The sequence below is a fragment of the Rhinopithecus roxellana genome, chromosome 1 (genome assembly GCF_007565055.1).
Source record: "Rhinopithecus roxellana isolate Shanxi Qingling chromosome 1, ASM756505v1, whole genome shotgun sequence".
Taxonomy (NCBI): domain Eukaryota; kingdom Metazoa; phylum Chordata; class Mammalia; order Primates; family Cercopithecidae; genus Rhinopithecus; species Rhinopithecus roxellana.
In genome coordinates this window covers 33,486,360-33,499,823 of record NC_044549.1, presented here as the reverse complement: position 1 = coordinate 33,499,823, position 13,464 = coordinate 33,486,360, and positions in this window count along the sequence as shown.

Genomic DNA, 13,464 nt, shown 5'->3' with positions numbered 1-13,464 from the left:
ATTCTGAACATCCTAAATATCTAAAGAGTCCCTCTAGTAAGGCACATATTTGTTCTTCAACACTGTTTCCTAACTTGAGACCACAAATGCGTAATCTCTCTAATATCCTAAAGCTTGGACAAACTGGGCAGCCCCTGAGCAGACCGCACAGAGCTTAAATGTCAGTGCTTTCCTTCCAGAAAGCAAAAGAATGATCCTACACCTCCCAGTCCATGGGTTGATACCCTTCACCAAGGGAGCCTGGTGAAGAAGTGGGTGATTTTAAATAGCTAAGACTGCCCATGGGCAAATGTTCTTTGGCTTTTCTCCTCTGCAATAAGCATGCCTTCCTCTCTCCTGGTCCTTTTCTCCTTTCCCAGGCCCCTCTATCAATAATAATTCTGGCTCTCAGATGACTACAATTGATTACGTGTAACCGATAGGGTAAAGGTGACACCCTTCCCAAGGCTATCTATAATGCAAAAGGATATCCAAGAAAAAAGAGAGGTAGGGAACACCTTGGAAAACCATTTCTGGAAGACAGCCAGTCCCTACTGTAGACAAGCCTCATTTTCCTTCCCCCAAATGTTAAAGAGTAAATTCCTCCTGTAGCCTTAGCTCTCTTTTCTATCTTTGGCTTGCTTCTTATCATGAACTATCTTTAGAGTGCCAAATTAGAACAGGGTAGGCAGAGGCAGGAATATGCCCAAATTTGGGAAGAACTGGTTGGGAATAGTTAAAAGCCTTGATATGTGCAAAGAATCATTTGACCAACCCAGTTCTTAATACAGGATACTAACTTAAAGTTTAGACTCAAGTTATATGATAATTCAAACATTAATTGTATTTATACTATTTTATATGGACTTTTCCAGGAACCAGGAATACAAAACTGACATTTCTCTGTACAGAGGCTCAGACTAGTGGAGAACAGTTAGGTACACCGTTAATTATAAGCTAATATGTATCATCAATTATGGGTTTTTATGGGGGTATGGAAGGTGGAAGGGACCAGGGAGAGATGATGAGTGATGAAGGTTATGTAGTCTTTTGGACAATGGAATTATAACATTGCTCTTCCTTTCAAGCACCACATGATTTAGCAAGTACTTCATATTGGCTCCACCATTAACATGGTCAATGGCTTCTGGATACTCACAGTTCAGGCACAGTTTCTCCTGAAGATTTTTTACTTCTCCCATCTTTAAGAAGTTGTCTGGATGTCCATGAAAGATGCTGACACTTGTATTAATTCATTAAAAAAACACCACGCCCTCCCCAAAATAAACTACATAAAAAGTAATGAATTCATAGAGGAAAATTTCACCAAGATTGAAACTAGAGAATATCCTTAGACTTGCTCTTTGAGCTTTGAGAAATGTGTGCCTATTCACCATTCCAACATGAAGAAACTCTACAGTAGGAAAAAATAATTAACACACTTATAGTCTACTGCCCATGCAAGGATCAGCTCTGGCTGGGAGGCCAAAGATGGGTGACATCGTTATGCTCTGCCTTTATTTTTTCCTTCTGACCCACTTAGCTTCCTAATTGGAGGAAGGAGGTGTGGTAAAGCTATATGAAGACTATGGTTTAATTAGACCAGAAAACACTGTCATAATCTCTGGGGTCATCAGAATGTCCAGTTTTGTCTCTTGGCCAAGATAAGGGCAGTGGGATTTATGATGTGTTGTTTACAGTCTGAAACTACTCTGATGATCACCAGGGTCAGTTTCTTTAATGATGGTTTCCAACTAGCCTAACACATTAAGTAAGCCTGGCTGGTAACATGACCAGAGAGACATAAAGACCCTGTTGGGAATGACTTTGAGCTCTCAAAGTCAAGATTTCTTACACAAATCTATCAGCTGGAGAAAATGAAGGCAGTGTGGTATACGTGTGCAAATAAGGACACTGTGAAGCTTAAGTATGGAATGTCTCTTGGACCCCTGATGTCATCTGTATTCTCTTTTTCTTCATGTACTATATCCTTTGCCTGTAAATAAAAGGTTTATTTGATTATGCTGTGTGGAGTCTGGTTTTGCAGGGTGGCATATGTATATTAACATATATACAAAATATTAAATATAAAATGTTAAAATATTTTATATTGTATGTTAAATGTAAAAGACAAATATAAAACATAAAATATTATATAGTATTTATAAGTATAAAATATAAAAAATTCTAATTACCAATTTCACAACTTTAGAGAAAAGTTGTGTGCTGCTTTCAAGGAACTTCACTTAACCAGATTTCTCACCAAATTAGGGGACTTAATCTAAAACAAGGGAAGAAACTAAAATTCAACTGATATTCCCTCCTCACAAACAGCAGACAGTAGTAATTGTGTCTGTGTGGAACTGGCTCTCAAAGCAGGAGTTTCAAGCAATGTAGAGGAAAAGCACACACCCACAAAATTCCCTCACTGCAATTTTCTATGGCCCCTGCCTTCCTTCCACATCCTTAAAGTAGCTTCCAGCCCCTTAGAATAAGTTAAAGATAGCATTCAAACATTGTCCAGGAAAAGAGGGATTAGGTAAGGAAGATTCTATCCATGCTAATTTTTGGCAAATATTAGGCCCAACCGGAATGTTAAACTCTGTTTAAAGATGAGTACACAGGAACCTTAAAGAAAGGCCCTATGTAAAAGGCATACAAACACTCAAAAATTGCTTACCTACAAAGAAAACACACAGTCACTTAAAATAGAGCAGGGAAACCTTTAACTTCTTGGTAATTCTACATGAAACAAAAAAGATTAATTTCTGACGGAAAAAAAGGGTGACTCAAATTATTTTCCAGACAAGCTGTCCTTTGTATTAAATGGCTACAGAAAGTAATAAAAAATCCAAAACCTCTTTGAATAATAAGATGAATAGAAAAAGTCTGGAGTTAGTAAATAATTATTAGATGCTGAAGATATATATACCAAACCTCAGGAAATTTATCAGTCAAAACTCTTTCAGAAAAGAAAAATCTATTTTAAGACTGCTTCCAGCTGATAGATGAATTAGCATTAAAAAGTTATGAATGAGGAAGTTATGTCATGAACAAATTAAGTTTAATTACTTACGATAACTGGGATTAATAAACTAAAAGGGAAACTATTCATTGTTGAAAAAAACTATATATAGTAAAACATTTTTTAAAAGGAAATTACAAATTAACAAATTATGACGCATAAATTCCAAGCGGCACCACAATTTTATATCCCACTAAGAAAGTATGCTGCTAACTAAAAACAATGCCTTTTTATTACTTAGAATTTGTATTTTATATTTGTTTAAAGACTGCTTAAAGACTGATTTATCATGTATCACTCTCTAATAACATAAAGGGAAACAATAAGCTAAATAAATTAATAAAGCTATTCCTAAAACATTTTCCCATTTCAAGCCAGAATCTTTTGAATCACTATTTGATTCATTGCTGTAGATGTCTGAAGTTTTCCACACAGAATAGTTCTCTGCACCATTGAGAGAACTGAGGATGCTGCCTAATTTCTTAAGGGAGTTTCTCTGCTGTCTCCAGGATTTTTTTCTAAGCTATCAATATCCATTCTGTATAATTTGAGGCTGTCATGTTCTTGTTCTTAACAGGAGGCATCAAAGGAAGATTTTCAGACAAGTAACACACTTATTCTCTCCTCAAATGGTCCTTCAGTGGTGTGTCGACTGAAATGTCAAGAAGTTGTACTTATTCAGTCATGCCAAATACCTGTATGCATAGGCAAAGGCAGCTTCATCACTACCATCACAAGGCAGCAGCAATTTTAACATGCTATTGCTTAAAACATTCCAATTTCAGAGATAGTAACATGTTAAAACACGAGTCTCAGAATCGACGCAATAGAGGATAGTAGACCTGGACAAAATACGCAGAGCTTATTAAAACAGACTGGGAGTTGGGAGGAAACATATCCTAAGTTCCTCATCTTTCAGTGAAGATAGTAAATTAATAATTTTATTTTTTGAAGTTGATAACATCATAAAGTTCTAAGTTGCTTTTAAAAATGTAAAAGTAAACACTAGTAATAAAACAGGCTAGAAGTATAGGTGTAATAAATTTCAAATATTATAAAAAACTTTCAGATCAGTTCAAAATACCAAACCAATACTAACTTTCTCAAAAAAATTATTGAGTACTAAAGATAGGCCAAACTACACCTAATAATTCAATTAAAATATGCAAATAACAATTAATAGAACATTAATGATACCAATATTAACATTAGTATCAACATATTAACATTAGCAATATTAATGTCATATAATATTTACATTATAAAAAATGCAAACAATATTATCCATAATAATATTGACCAATAAAATATAATATTAAATAGCATTAGATGGGAACAAGTGGTAACTTTTAATTATTAAGGACATATGTAAATCAGTTAAGATATAAGTGGCATGAAGCTTTTTGCACCAAAAAAAAAAAAAAAAAAAAACACAATGGTGAATGATACAAAATAAAAACAGTCAGAAATAAAATACAAGGGGAAAATGACAATAACGTTGTAATAAATTTTGTACTAAGAAACAGCATATATTCTGTTTAAATGCTCATGAAACATTCACAAAATTTGTCATAAAGGAAATAGTCATAATTCTATAAAAGGTAGACTATAGATATCAACCCCTAACCAAAGACATAAAAACCAGAAATTAATCATTAACAAAAATTGAGGTTATTGTGTATAAAAACTTCAAACACACTACCCTTGACTCAAAACACAATAGTTGGAAAATAATGATAATGACAATACTATATTTCAAAGTCTCTGAAGATCGGCCTAAAGTATACATACTTCAAGCAATGATTCTAGTAGTTATAAATATATTAACTAATAAGAAAAAAATGTCTTTCAACTACACATAAAAGATATTAGAGCATAAACCCTAGGAAAAAAGAAGATAAACTTTAATAAAGCAAGAATTAATTTAAAAAAGGATTCCAGGAAGATGGCAGAGCAAGAAGCTCTGTCATCCAAACATTGGATATCTGTGCACTGATCACTGATTCCTGCTTCTGATCACACAAAAGCAGACAAAATGGTGGCAGCTAATGGTGTTACACTTCCCCTTATTGTTCTAAGCCACTTTCTCTTGGATTGAAGTGACTCCTAGGGGATTTAAAAGGCTGGGGCCCTTTTCCTTCTCCCCATCCACTTCAATTTTTCTCTTTCATCCCTTTTGGGAAGCTTTCTGGAGCTGAAAGGCACAAAAACTGAAATGAAAAATTCACTAGAGGAACTCAGAGACAGATTGGAGCAGGTGGAATAAAGAATCAGGAACACACAACAATGAAAATAACTGAGTCTGAGAACAGAAAGACTAAAGAAAATTGAACAGAGATCAAGGGACCCATGGAACATCTTCAAGCAGACAAATACACACATTATAAGAGTTCAAAAGGAAAAGAGAAAGGGGCACATGGAATATTTAAAAAAAAAATAATGACTGAAAACTTTTCAAATCTGATAAAAGCCATGAGTATAAACATCCAAGAAACTCAATGTAATCCAAGTACCAAGAACTCAAAGAGACCCATACCAAGATACATTATATCTAAACTGTTGAAAGACAAAGACAAAGACAGAATTTGGAGAGCAGCAAGAAAAAAGCAACTCATTATAAACAGGGATTCCCAATAAGATTATTAGCAGATTTGTCATCAGAAACTTTGGAGACTAGAAGACAGTGGGCTAATATATTTAAAGTGCTATAGGGGGAAAAAAAAAGAAAAAAAAAAACCCTGCCAACCAAGAATTCTCCATCTGGCAAAACTGTCCTTCAAAAGTGAGGGAGAAACAGGCATTTCCAGATGAACAAAAGCTGAGGGTGTTTGTTGCCACTAGATCTGCCCTGTAAGAAGTACTAAAGAAAGTTCTATAAGTTGAAAAGGAAGGACAGTAGACAAGAGGAAATGAGAAATTTAAATGTTCACTACAATAAAATTAAACACAAAAGAAACATTAATGCAAAAAATGAGAGGAAAACAGCTTTAAGACATATATAAAACAAATAGCAAAATGATAAAAGTAAGTCCCTCTTTATCAGCAATTACTTTAAATGTAATAGGTTAAACTGGAGAGACATAGGCAAAAGACATACATAGGCAGAATGAATTTTTAAAAAAACCACAATCCAACTATCTGCTTCCTTCAAGAGATTTACTTTAGTTCTAAAGGCATAAATAGGTTAAAAGTGAAAGAATGAAAAAGAGTATTCTATGCAAATAATAACCAAAAGAGAGCAATGGTGGCTATATTAATATCAGATGACATAAAGTTCAAATCAAAAATGATTATGAGAGACAAAGAAGGAGATTATATATTAATAAATGGTTCAATATAGCAACAAGATATAACTATAAACATTTACATATCTAATAACAGATCATCAAAGAATATACAGCAAAAATGGACAGAATTGAAAGGAGAAACAGAAATATCTACAACAATATTTGCAGAATTCAATATCCCACTCTCAATAATGGATAGAATAACTAGACAGAAGGTAAGTAAGGAAATAGAGGGCTTGAACAACACAATAAATTACCTAGATCTAACAGACGTGTACAGAACACTCTATATATCAACAAGAGAATACAAATTCTTTTGAAGTGCACATGGGGCATTTTCCAGGATAGAACATACATAGGTCACAAATTATGTCTCAATAGATTTTAAAAGATAGATGTCATACAAAGTATCTTCTTTGACCATAACAGAATAACATTATAAATCAATAACAGAAGGAAAACTGAAAAATTCACAAATTTGAGGAAATTAGACAACACTCTTAAATAACCAAAGAAGAAATCACAAAGGAATTTAAAAATATTTAGAAATGAATGATAATGGAAATACATACCAAACTTATGAGATACAATAAAAGCAGTGCTAAGGAGAACATTTATAGCTACAGAAACATTAAAAAACAAAAACAAAAAAAAAAACAACAAGATTTGAAATGAACAACCTAACTTTACAACTTAAGGAATTAGAAAAAGAACAAAATCACCCAATACTAGCAGAAGTAAGGAGTTGAACAGAGATGAATGAAATAGAAAATATGAAAATAATCCAGAAAAACAAAAGTTGTTTCTTTGAAAAGATCAACAAAATTGACAAACCTTTAGGTAGATGGACTAAGAAAAAAAGAGAGAAGCCTCCGATTACTAAAATATACAAATGAAAGTAGGGCCATTACTACTGATTCTACAGAAATAAAAAGAATTATAAGAGAGTACTATCAGCAACTGTACACCAACAAATTGGATAACACACATGAAATGGACAAATACCTAGAAACATAAAACCTACCAAACCAAGTCACAAAGAAATAGAAAACCTGAGTAGACTTAGCAAGGAGATTGAATCAGTAATAAAAAACCACTCAACATAGAAAAGCTATGGACTGGAGGGTTTCATTGGTGAGTTTTACAAACATTTAAAGAACTAACACCAATCCTTCTCAAACGTTTTCAAAAACTTGAAGAGGAGAGAACACTCCCTAACTAATTCGAAGAGGCCAGAATTACCATGATACTAAAGCAGACAAATAAATTACAAGAAAACAAAACTACAGACCCATATCTCTTATGAACAAAACTAGAGGCCAATATCTCTTACGAACATGTAAAAATACTCACCATCCACAGAGAGCAAGTGTAGATAAACTCAGAACATGCCTGAGACCCGGTTAATTAATAATACTGACTTCTGGGGAGTTGAAAAGAAGGGACTTCACAGTACAGAGGATCAAAGCTGCCAGTGTTGGGAAAGGCAGATTGCTGGGGAAAGGAGTGAGATCTGGACCAAGGCAGCATCCTCTGGAAACTTGTGATGAAGGTAAGAATGAAGAAATTGCTATAAATTAAAGGTCCTACTAGAACAAAACAGCATCTCTGAATCAGAAAACACACTATGCCTATGCTCCAAAACATTTACTTTTATTAGAGTAACTGCATGTGCACACGTGCACGCATGCACGCACGCACACACACACACACTTCTCAACAAAATAGTAGCAAGCTGAATTCAGTGCATATTAAAAAGATTATACACCATGACCAAATGGGGTTTATTCCTGGAATGATCAATGCAATGCGTAACATTAACAGAATGAAAAAAAACCATGTGATTATTTCAATTCATGCAGAAAAAGCATTTGATACTCTTTCATGATAAAAACCCTTAGAAAAGTAGACAAAAGCTACAACATCCAATCCATATACACAACAAACAATACATACAATCCATACATAAAAAACACACACCAAATATCATAAGCAATGGTGAAACACTGAAAGTTTTTCCTCTATAATCAGGAACAAGGCAAGGATCCTCACTTTCGCCACTTCTATGAAACATGGCACTGGAAGTCTTAGCTAGAGCAATTAGGCAGAAAAAAAAACGCAAGGCATCCAAATTGAGTAGAAAGAAGTAAGATTATCTCTGCAGATGGCATGATCTTATGTGTAGAAAACCCTAAAGATTCCACAAAACCACCACTAGAACTAATAAATGAATTCAGCAAAGTATCAGGATACAAAGTCAACACAAAAAATCTGTTGCATTTCTACATACTAACAACGAACAATCCAAACAGCAAACTAAGAAAACAATTCCATTTGCAATAGCAGCAAAAAGTATAAATTACTCGGCTGAGTGCAGTGGCTCATGCCTGTAAACCCAGCACTTGGGGAAGCTAAGGTGGGTGGATCACTTCAGGTCAGGAGTTCAAAATCAGCCTGGCCAACATGGTGAAACCCCATCTCTACTAAAAATTAGCTGGGCACGGTGGTGCATGCCTATAATCCTAGTTACTCGGGAGGCTGAGGCAGGAGAATTTCTTGAACTCGGGAGGTGAAGGTTGCAGTGAGCCAAGATCATGCCACTGCACTCCAGCCTGGGCGACAGATTGAGACTCCGTCTCAAAACAAAAAAACAAGAAGAACAGAATAGATTACTTGGAAATTAACTTAATCATTGAGGTAAAAGACCCGCACAACAAAGGCTACAAAACATTTCTGAAAATTAAAGACATAAATAAATGAAAAGATGTACATAAATTGGATGACAATTTTATTAAGCTGTCAATACTAAAATGATCTACAGATTTAATGCAATCCATATCAAAATCTTAATACTTTTTTTTTTTTTGCAGAAATAGAAGAACCCATTGCAAAATTCATACAGAATATCAAGGGACCCTGCATAGCCAAAACAATCTTGAAAATGAAGAATAAAGCCAAGGACTTACACTTCTAGATTTCAAAATTGACTACAAAGCTATAGTAATCAAAAGAGTATAGTACTGTCATAAAGACAGACATACAGACCAATGGAATAGAACAAAGATTCCAGAAATAAACCCTCACATATGTAGTCAAATGATTATTGACAAGGATAACAAGACCAATTAACGGAGGAACAAACAGTCTTTTCAGCAAATAGTGTTGAGAAAATTGGATGGCCACATGCCAAAGAATGAAGCTGGACCCTTACCTAACACCATATACAAAAATAAACTCACATAAACTCAAAATGTATCCAAGACCTAAGTATGAGACCTAAAACTATAAAACTCAATAGAAAACACAGGGAAAATTTTTCCCAACATTTGATTTGGCAGTGACACCAAAGGCACAGGCAATGGAAGAAAAAATAGACAATTTGGACTTCATTAAAATTTAAAAATTTTGTACATCAAAACCTATTATCAACAGAGTAAAAAGGCAAGACAGATTAGGAAAAATATTTGCAAATAATATATCTGATAGGGGATTAATATCAAGATATATAGAGAACTCCTAAAACTCAACAATGGCAACAAAACAAACAACCAGATTCAAAAGTGAGCAAAGGATTTGAATAGGCATTTCTCCAAAGAAGATATACAAATGACCAACAAGCACATAAAAAGATGCTCAACATTACTAATTATTAGCGCAAGGGAAATCAAGTCTACATCATCATACCCATTACAATGGCCACTAAAAAAACAAAAACAAAAATAGAAAACAACAAGTGTTGGTGAGTATATGAGGAACTTGGAACCCTTGTATACTGTTGGTGGGAATGGAAAATGGTAGAGTTTCTAAGGAAAACAGTATGCCAGATCCTCAAAAAATTAAAAATGTACCCTTTAATTTACAATAAATTACCATATAATCCAATAATTCCACATCCAGGGGTGTGTGTGTGTGTGTGTGTGTGCATGTGTGTATATATCAGCTATACCCACTAGCATTCCCACCAACAGTATACAAGGGTTCCAAGTTCCCCACATACTAACACTTGCTGTTTTCTGTTGTGTGTGTGTGTTTTTTTAGTGGCCATTGTAATGGGTATGATGTGATATCTCACTGTAGATTTGATTTGCCTTTCCCTAATAATTAGTGATGCTGATCATCTTTCCATGTGCTTGTTGGTCATTTGTATATCTTCTTTGGAGAACTGTCTATTCAAGTCCTTTTCCCACTTTTCATGTATATACACTCAAAAGAACTGAAAGCAAGGTCTCTAAGAGATTATTTGTACTCTTACGTTCATAGCATCATTATTCACAAAAGCTAAATTGCTGTAAGCAACCCAGGTGTCCACTGATGGATGAACGGATAAAGAAATGTGGCATATACATAAAATGAAATGTTATTCTGTCTTAAAAAGCAAAGAAATTCTGACATACTACAACACTGATGAACCTTGAGGACATCATGCTATGTAAAATAAGTCAGTCACAAAAGGACAAATACTGTATGATTCCACTTATAAATGAGGTATTTAGAATAGTCAAAATCATAAAGACAGGAAGTGGGATGTTGGCTGCCATAGACTGAGGGGAGGGAGAAATGGGGAGTTATTGCTTAATGGGTATAGAGTTTCAGTTTTGCAACATGAAAAGGGTTCTGGAGGTAGATAGTGATGATGGTTGCATACTATAAATATACAAATGTGCTTAACAACTACTGAATTGTACACTTAAAATGGTTAAGACAGGAAATTTTATGCTGTGCATGTTACCACAATAAAAATGGAAAAAATAACTAGAAATAGCTTGTTAGAACCTATACTTTTACAAAACAAGAGAAAACACTTTCAGACACAAAATAAAGAATGAGAAAAACAGAACTACACCAATGGGAAATTCAAAGGATTATGAGAATAAATAATAAATTCCTATGCAAATAAATTCAAAAATCTGTATGAATGGCTTTTTTAAGCAAAACAAATGATCAAGAGTGAACCAAGAAGAGGAAAAGGAAGAGAGAGAATGTTGTGAGAGGGAAAAATAAAGTATCTCAAAAAAGGGCCAAGCCTAGGCAATTTTACTAGTGAGTTCTTTCAGAACTTCAGGGAACACATAAAGTTGATTATTTTAAAAATCTTTCCAGGGCGCTAAGGCCAATGGGAGTTAGTAGCTTGACCCCCACCACATCCATATGGGATTGTTAGGAATATGGGTTGATAAATCCCCAGCAGGATTAAATGCATGATTTGCAAAGTCAGCAAGTTTCAGTCATCTTGACAGCCACAGGGTGGTACTTGAAGCAACTAAAACAGCAAGTGAGGGCAGAAGTTCTGCAGGATTGTTGGGGGTCTGTTATGATTCTATTTGAGCAAAATATCACCTTCTCATTACATTCATATTTGACATAGACGCTTATTGGTTGTAAAGCTTTGTATTTTAATTTGTAAATGTTTTGGTTTTCCTCTAAAAAGTATAAGCAGTTTATACTTTATTATATTATGTTTGTATGTATTTAAATAACAGTAAAGTAGAAAAAAGTCCATGCTGACATTTATGACATTTTTTTTTCCTTTAAAAGGAAGTTTAAGAAACTCTGCTCTAGATTTCAGAGAAAAAAATATTGCACTTTATTGAGCTTGACTTTCTCTGCCTCTTCTCCCCACAGGAAAGGCAGACGTTCATGGGAAAAATCAGGAAATCAGGTAAAGGAAAAAGGAGCCAAGGAGGATATGGCCTATTTAATCAAGCCTATTGGGTCTATACAGAAAAGCAAAAAGATTCTCTGCAGATCTACCAAGTCTAGTCCAGCTTACAACTGACAAGGCTTCCATATGAGACTTCAGAGGCAAAAAATGCCTTAGAGTTATAGAGTAATTCTGTCAAGCTATCCCCCCTCTACGCGGATCTTGAAAACCTACGGCAGCAAGATGCAGCTGGACAAGGATTTGAGATCTTGAGTCTAAGCCATCTTTCTCTCTATAACCAACAGCCATGTTGCTGCTTTCCCTCAGGATTAGGCACATTCCTGGATAGTTCAGTCCTAGGACCAATGACAGAGTTAGACCAGGTCATTCACCGCAGGCCACACTTGTGGCACAACCAAAGGCTATGCAGAAACTATCAAGGGAACAGATTCAGTGCATTATGTGTAGGTCATAACTGTGCAGAAGAGAATCTAAAAATAGAAAGGAACTTTAGAAATCAGTCCAACTTCTACACTAATGAAGGAATATCTTCTAAAATATCCTGATGACATAATCTCTTCCTAAAAACTTCAGTGATAATTTATTACTATTCTCTACTACTCTTCAGGAAGGTTCCTTTAACTGTTGAAAAGTAACCTATTTTGGGAAAGTCCTCATTATAATAATAATCACTACCATATAAATCTTACTGTAGTTTGGTTCTCCAGAGCAGAAAAAAAGTCTGCTTCTTTTTTCACATGAAAATTGCTCCTCTCCAGGCTACGCTATACTGATTTCAGGTGCATGCAGGATATGGTTTCTAGACCTCGGACCTTCTTAAACAGTGGTGCCCACAAGACCTCCAGTGGATACACATCAGAACTTCGCATCTTAAAAAAAATTACTTTTATTTCCGATTGAGGGGGTACATGTACAGGTTTGTTACATTGCGTATATATGGTATATTGCATAATGGTGAAGTTTGGGCTTCTAGTGGACCCATCACCCACACAGTGAACATTGTACCCAACAGGTATTTTGTCAACCCTCATGCCCTTCCCATCTCATACGGTTAGGCTTTGTGTCCCCACCAAAATCTCATCTTGAATTGTAATCCCCATAATCCCCAGGTGTTGAGGAAGGAACCAGGTGGAGGTAATTGAATCATGGGGACAGTTTCCCCCATGCTGTTCTCATGATAGTAAGTTCTCATGAAATCTGATGGTTTTATAAGCATCTGGCATTTCCCCTGTTGGCACTCACTCTCTTCTGCTGCCTTGTGAAGAAGGTGCCTGCTTCTGTTTCGCCTTCGGCCATGCTTATGAGTTTCCTGAGGCCTCCTCCCCAGCCATGCAGAACTGTGAGTCATTTAAACCTCTTTTCTCTATAAATTACCCAGTCTCGGGTATTTCTTTATAGCAGCGTGAGAATGGACTAATGCACCACCCTTCTCACTTTGGAGTCCTGTGTCCATGTGTACCCACTGTTTAGCTCCCACTTATAATTGAGAACATGTGGTATTTGATTTTCTT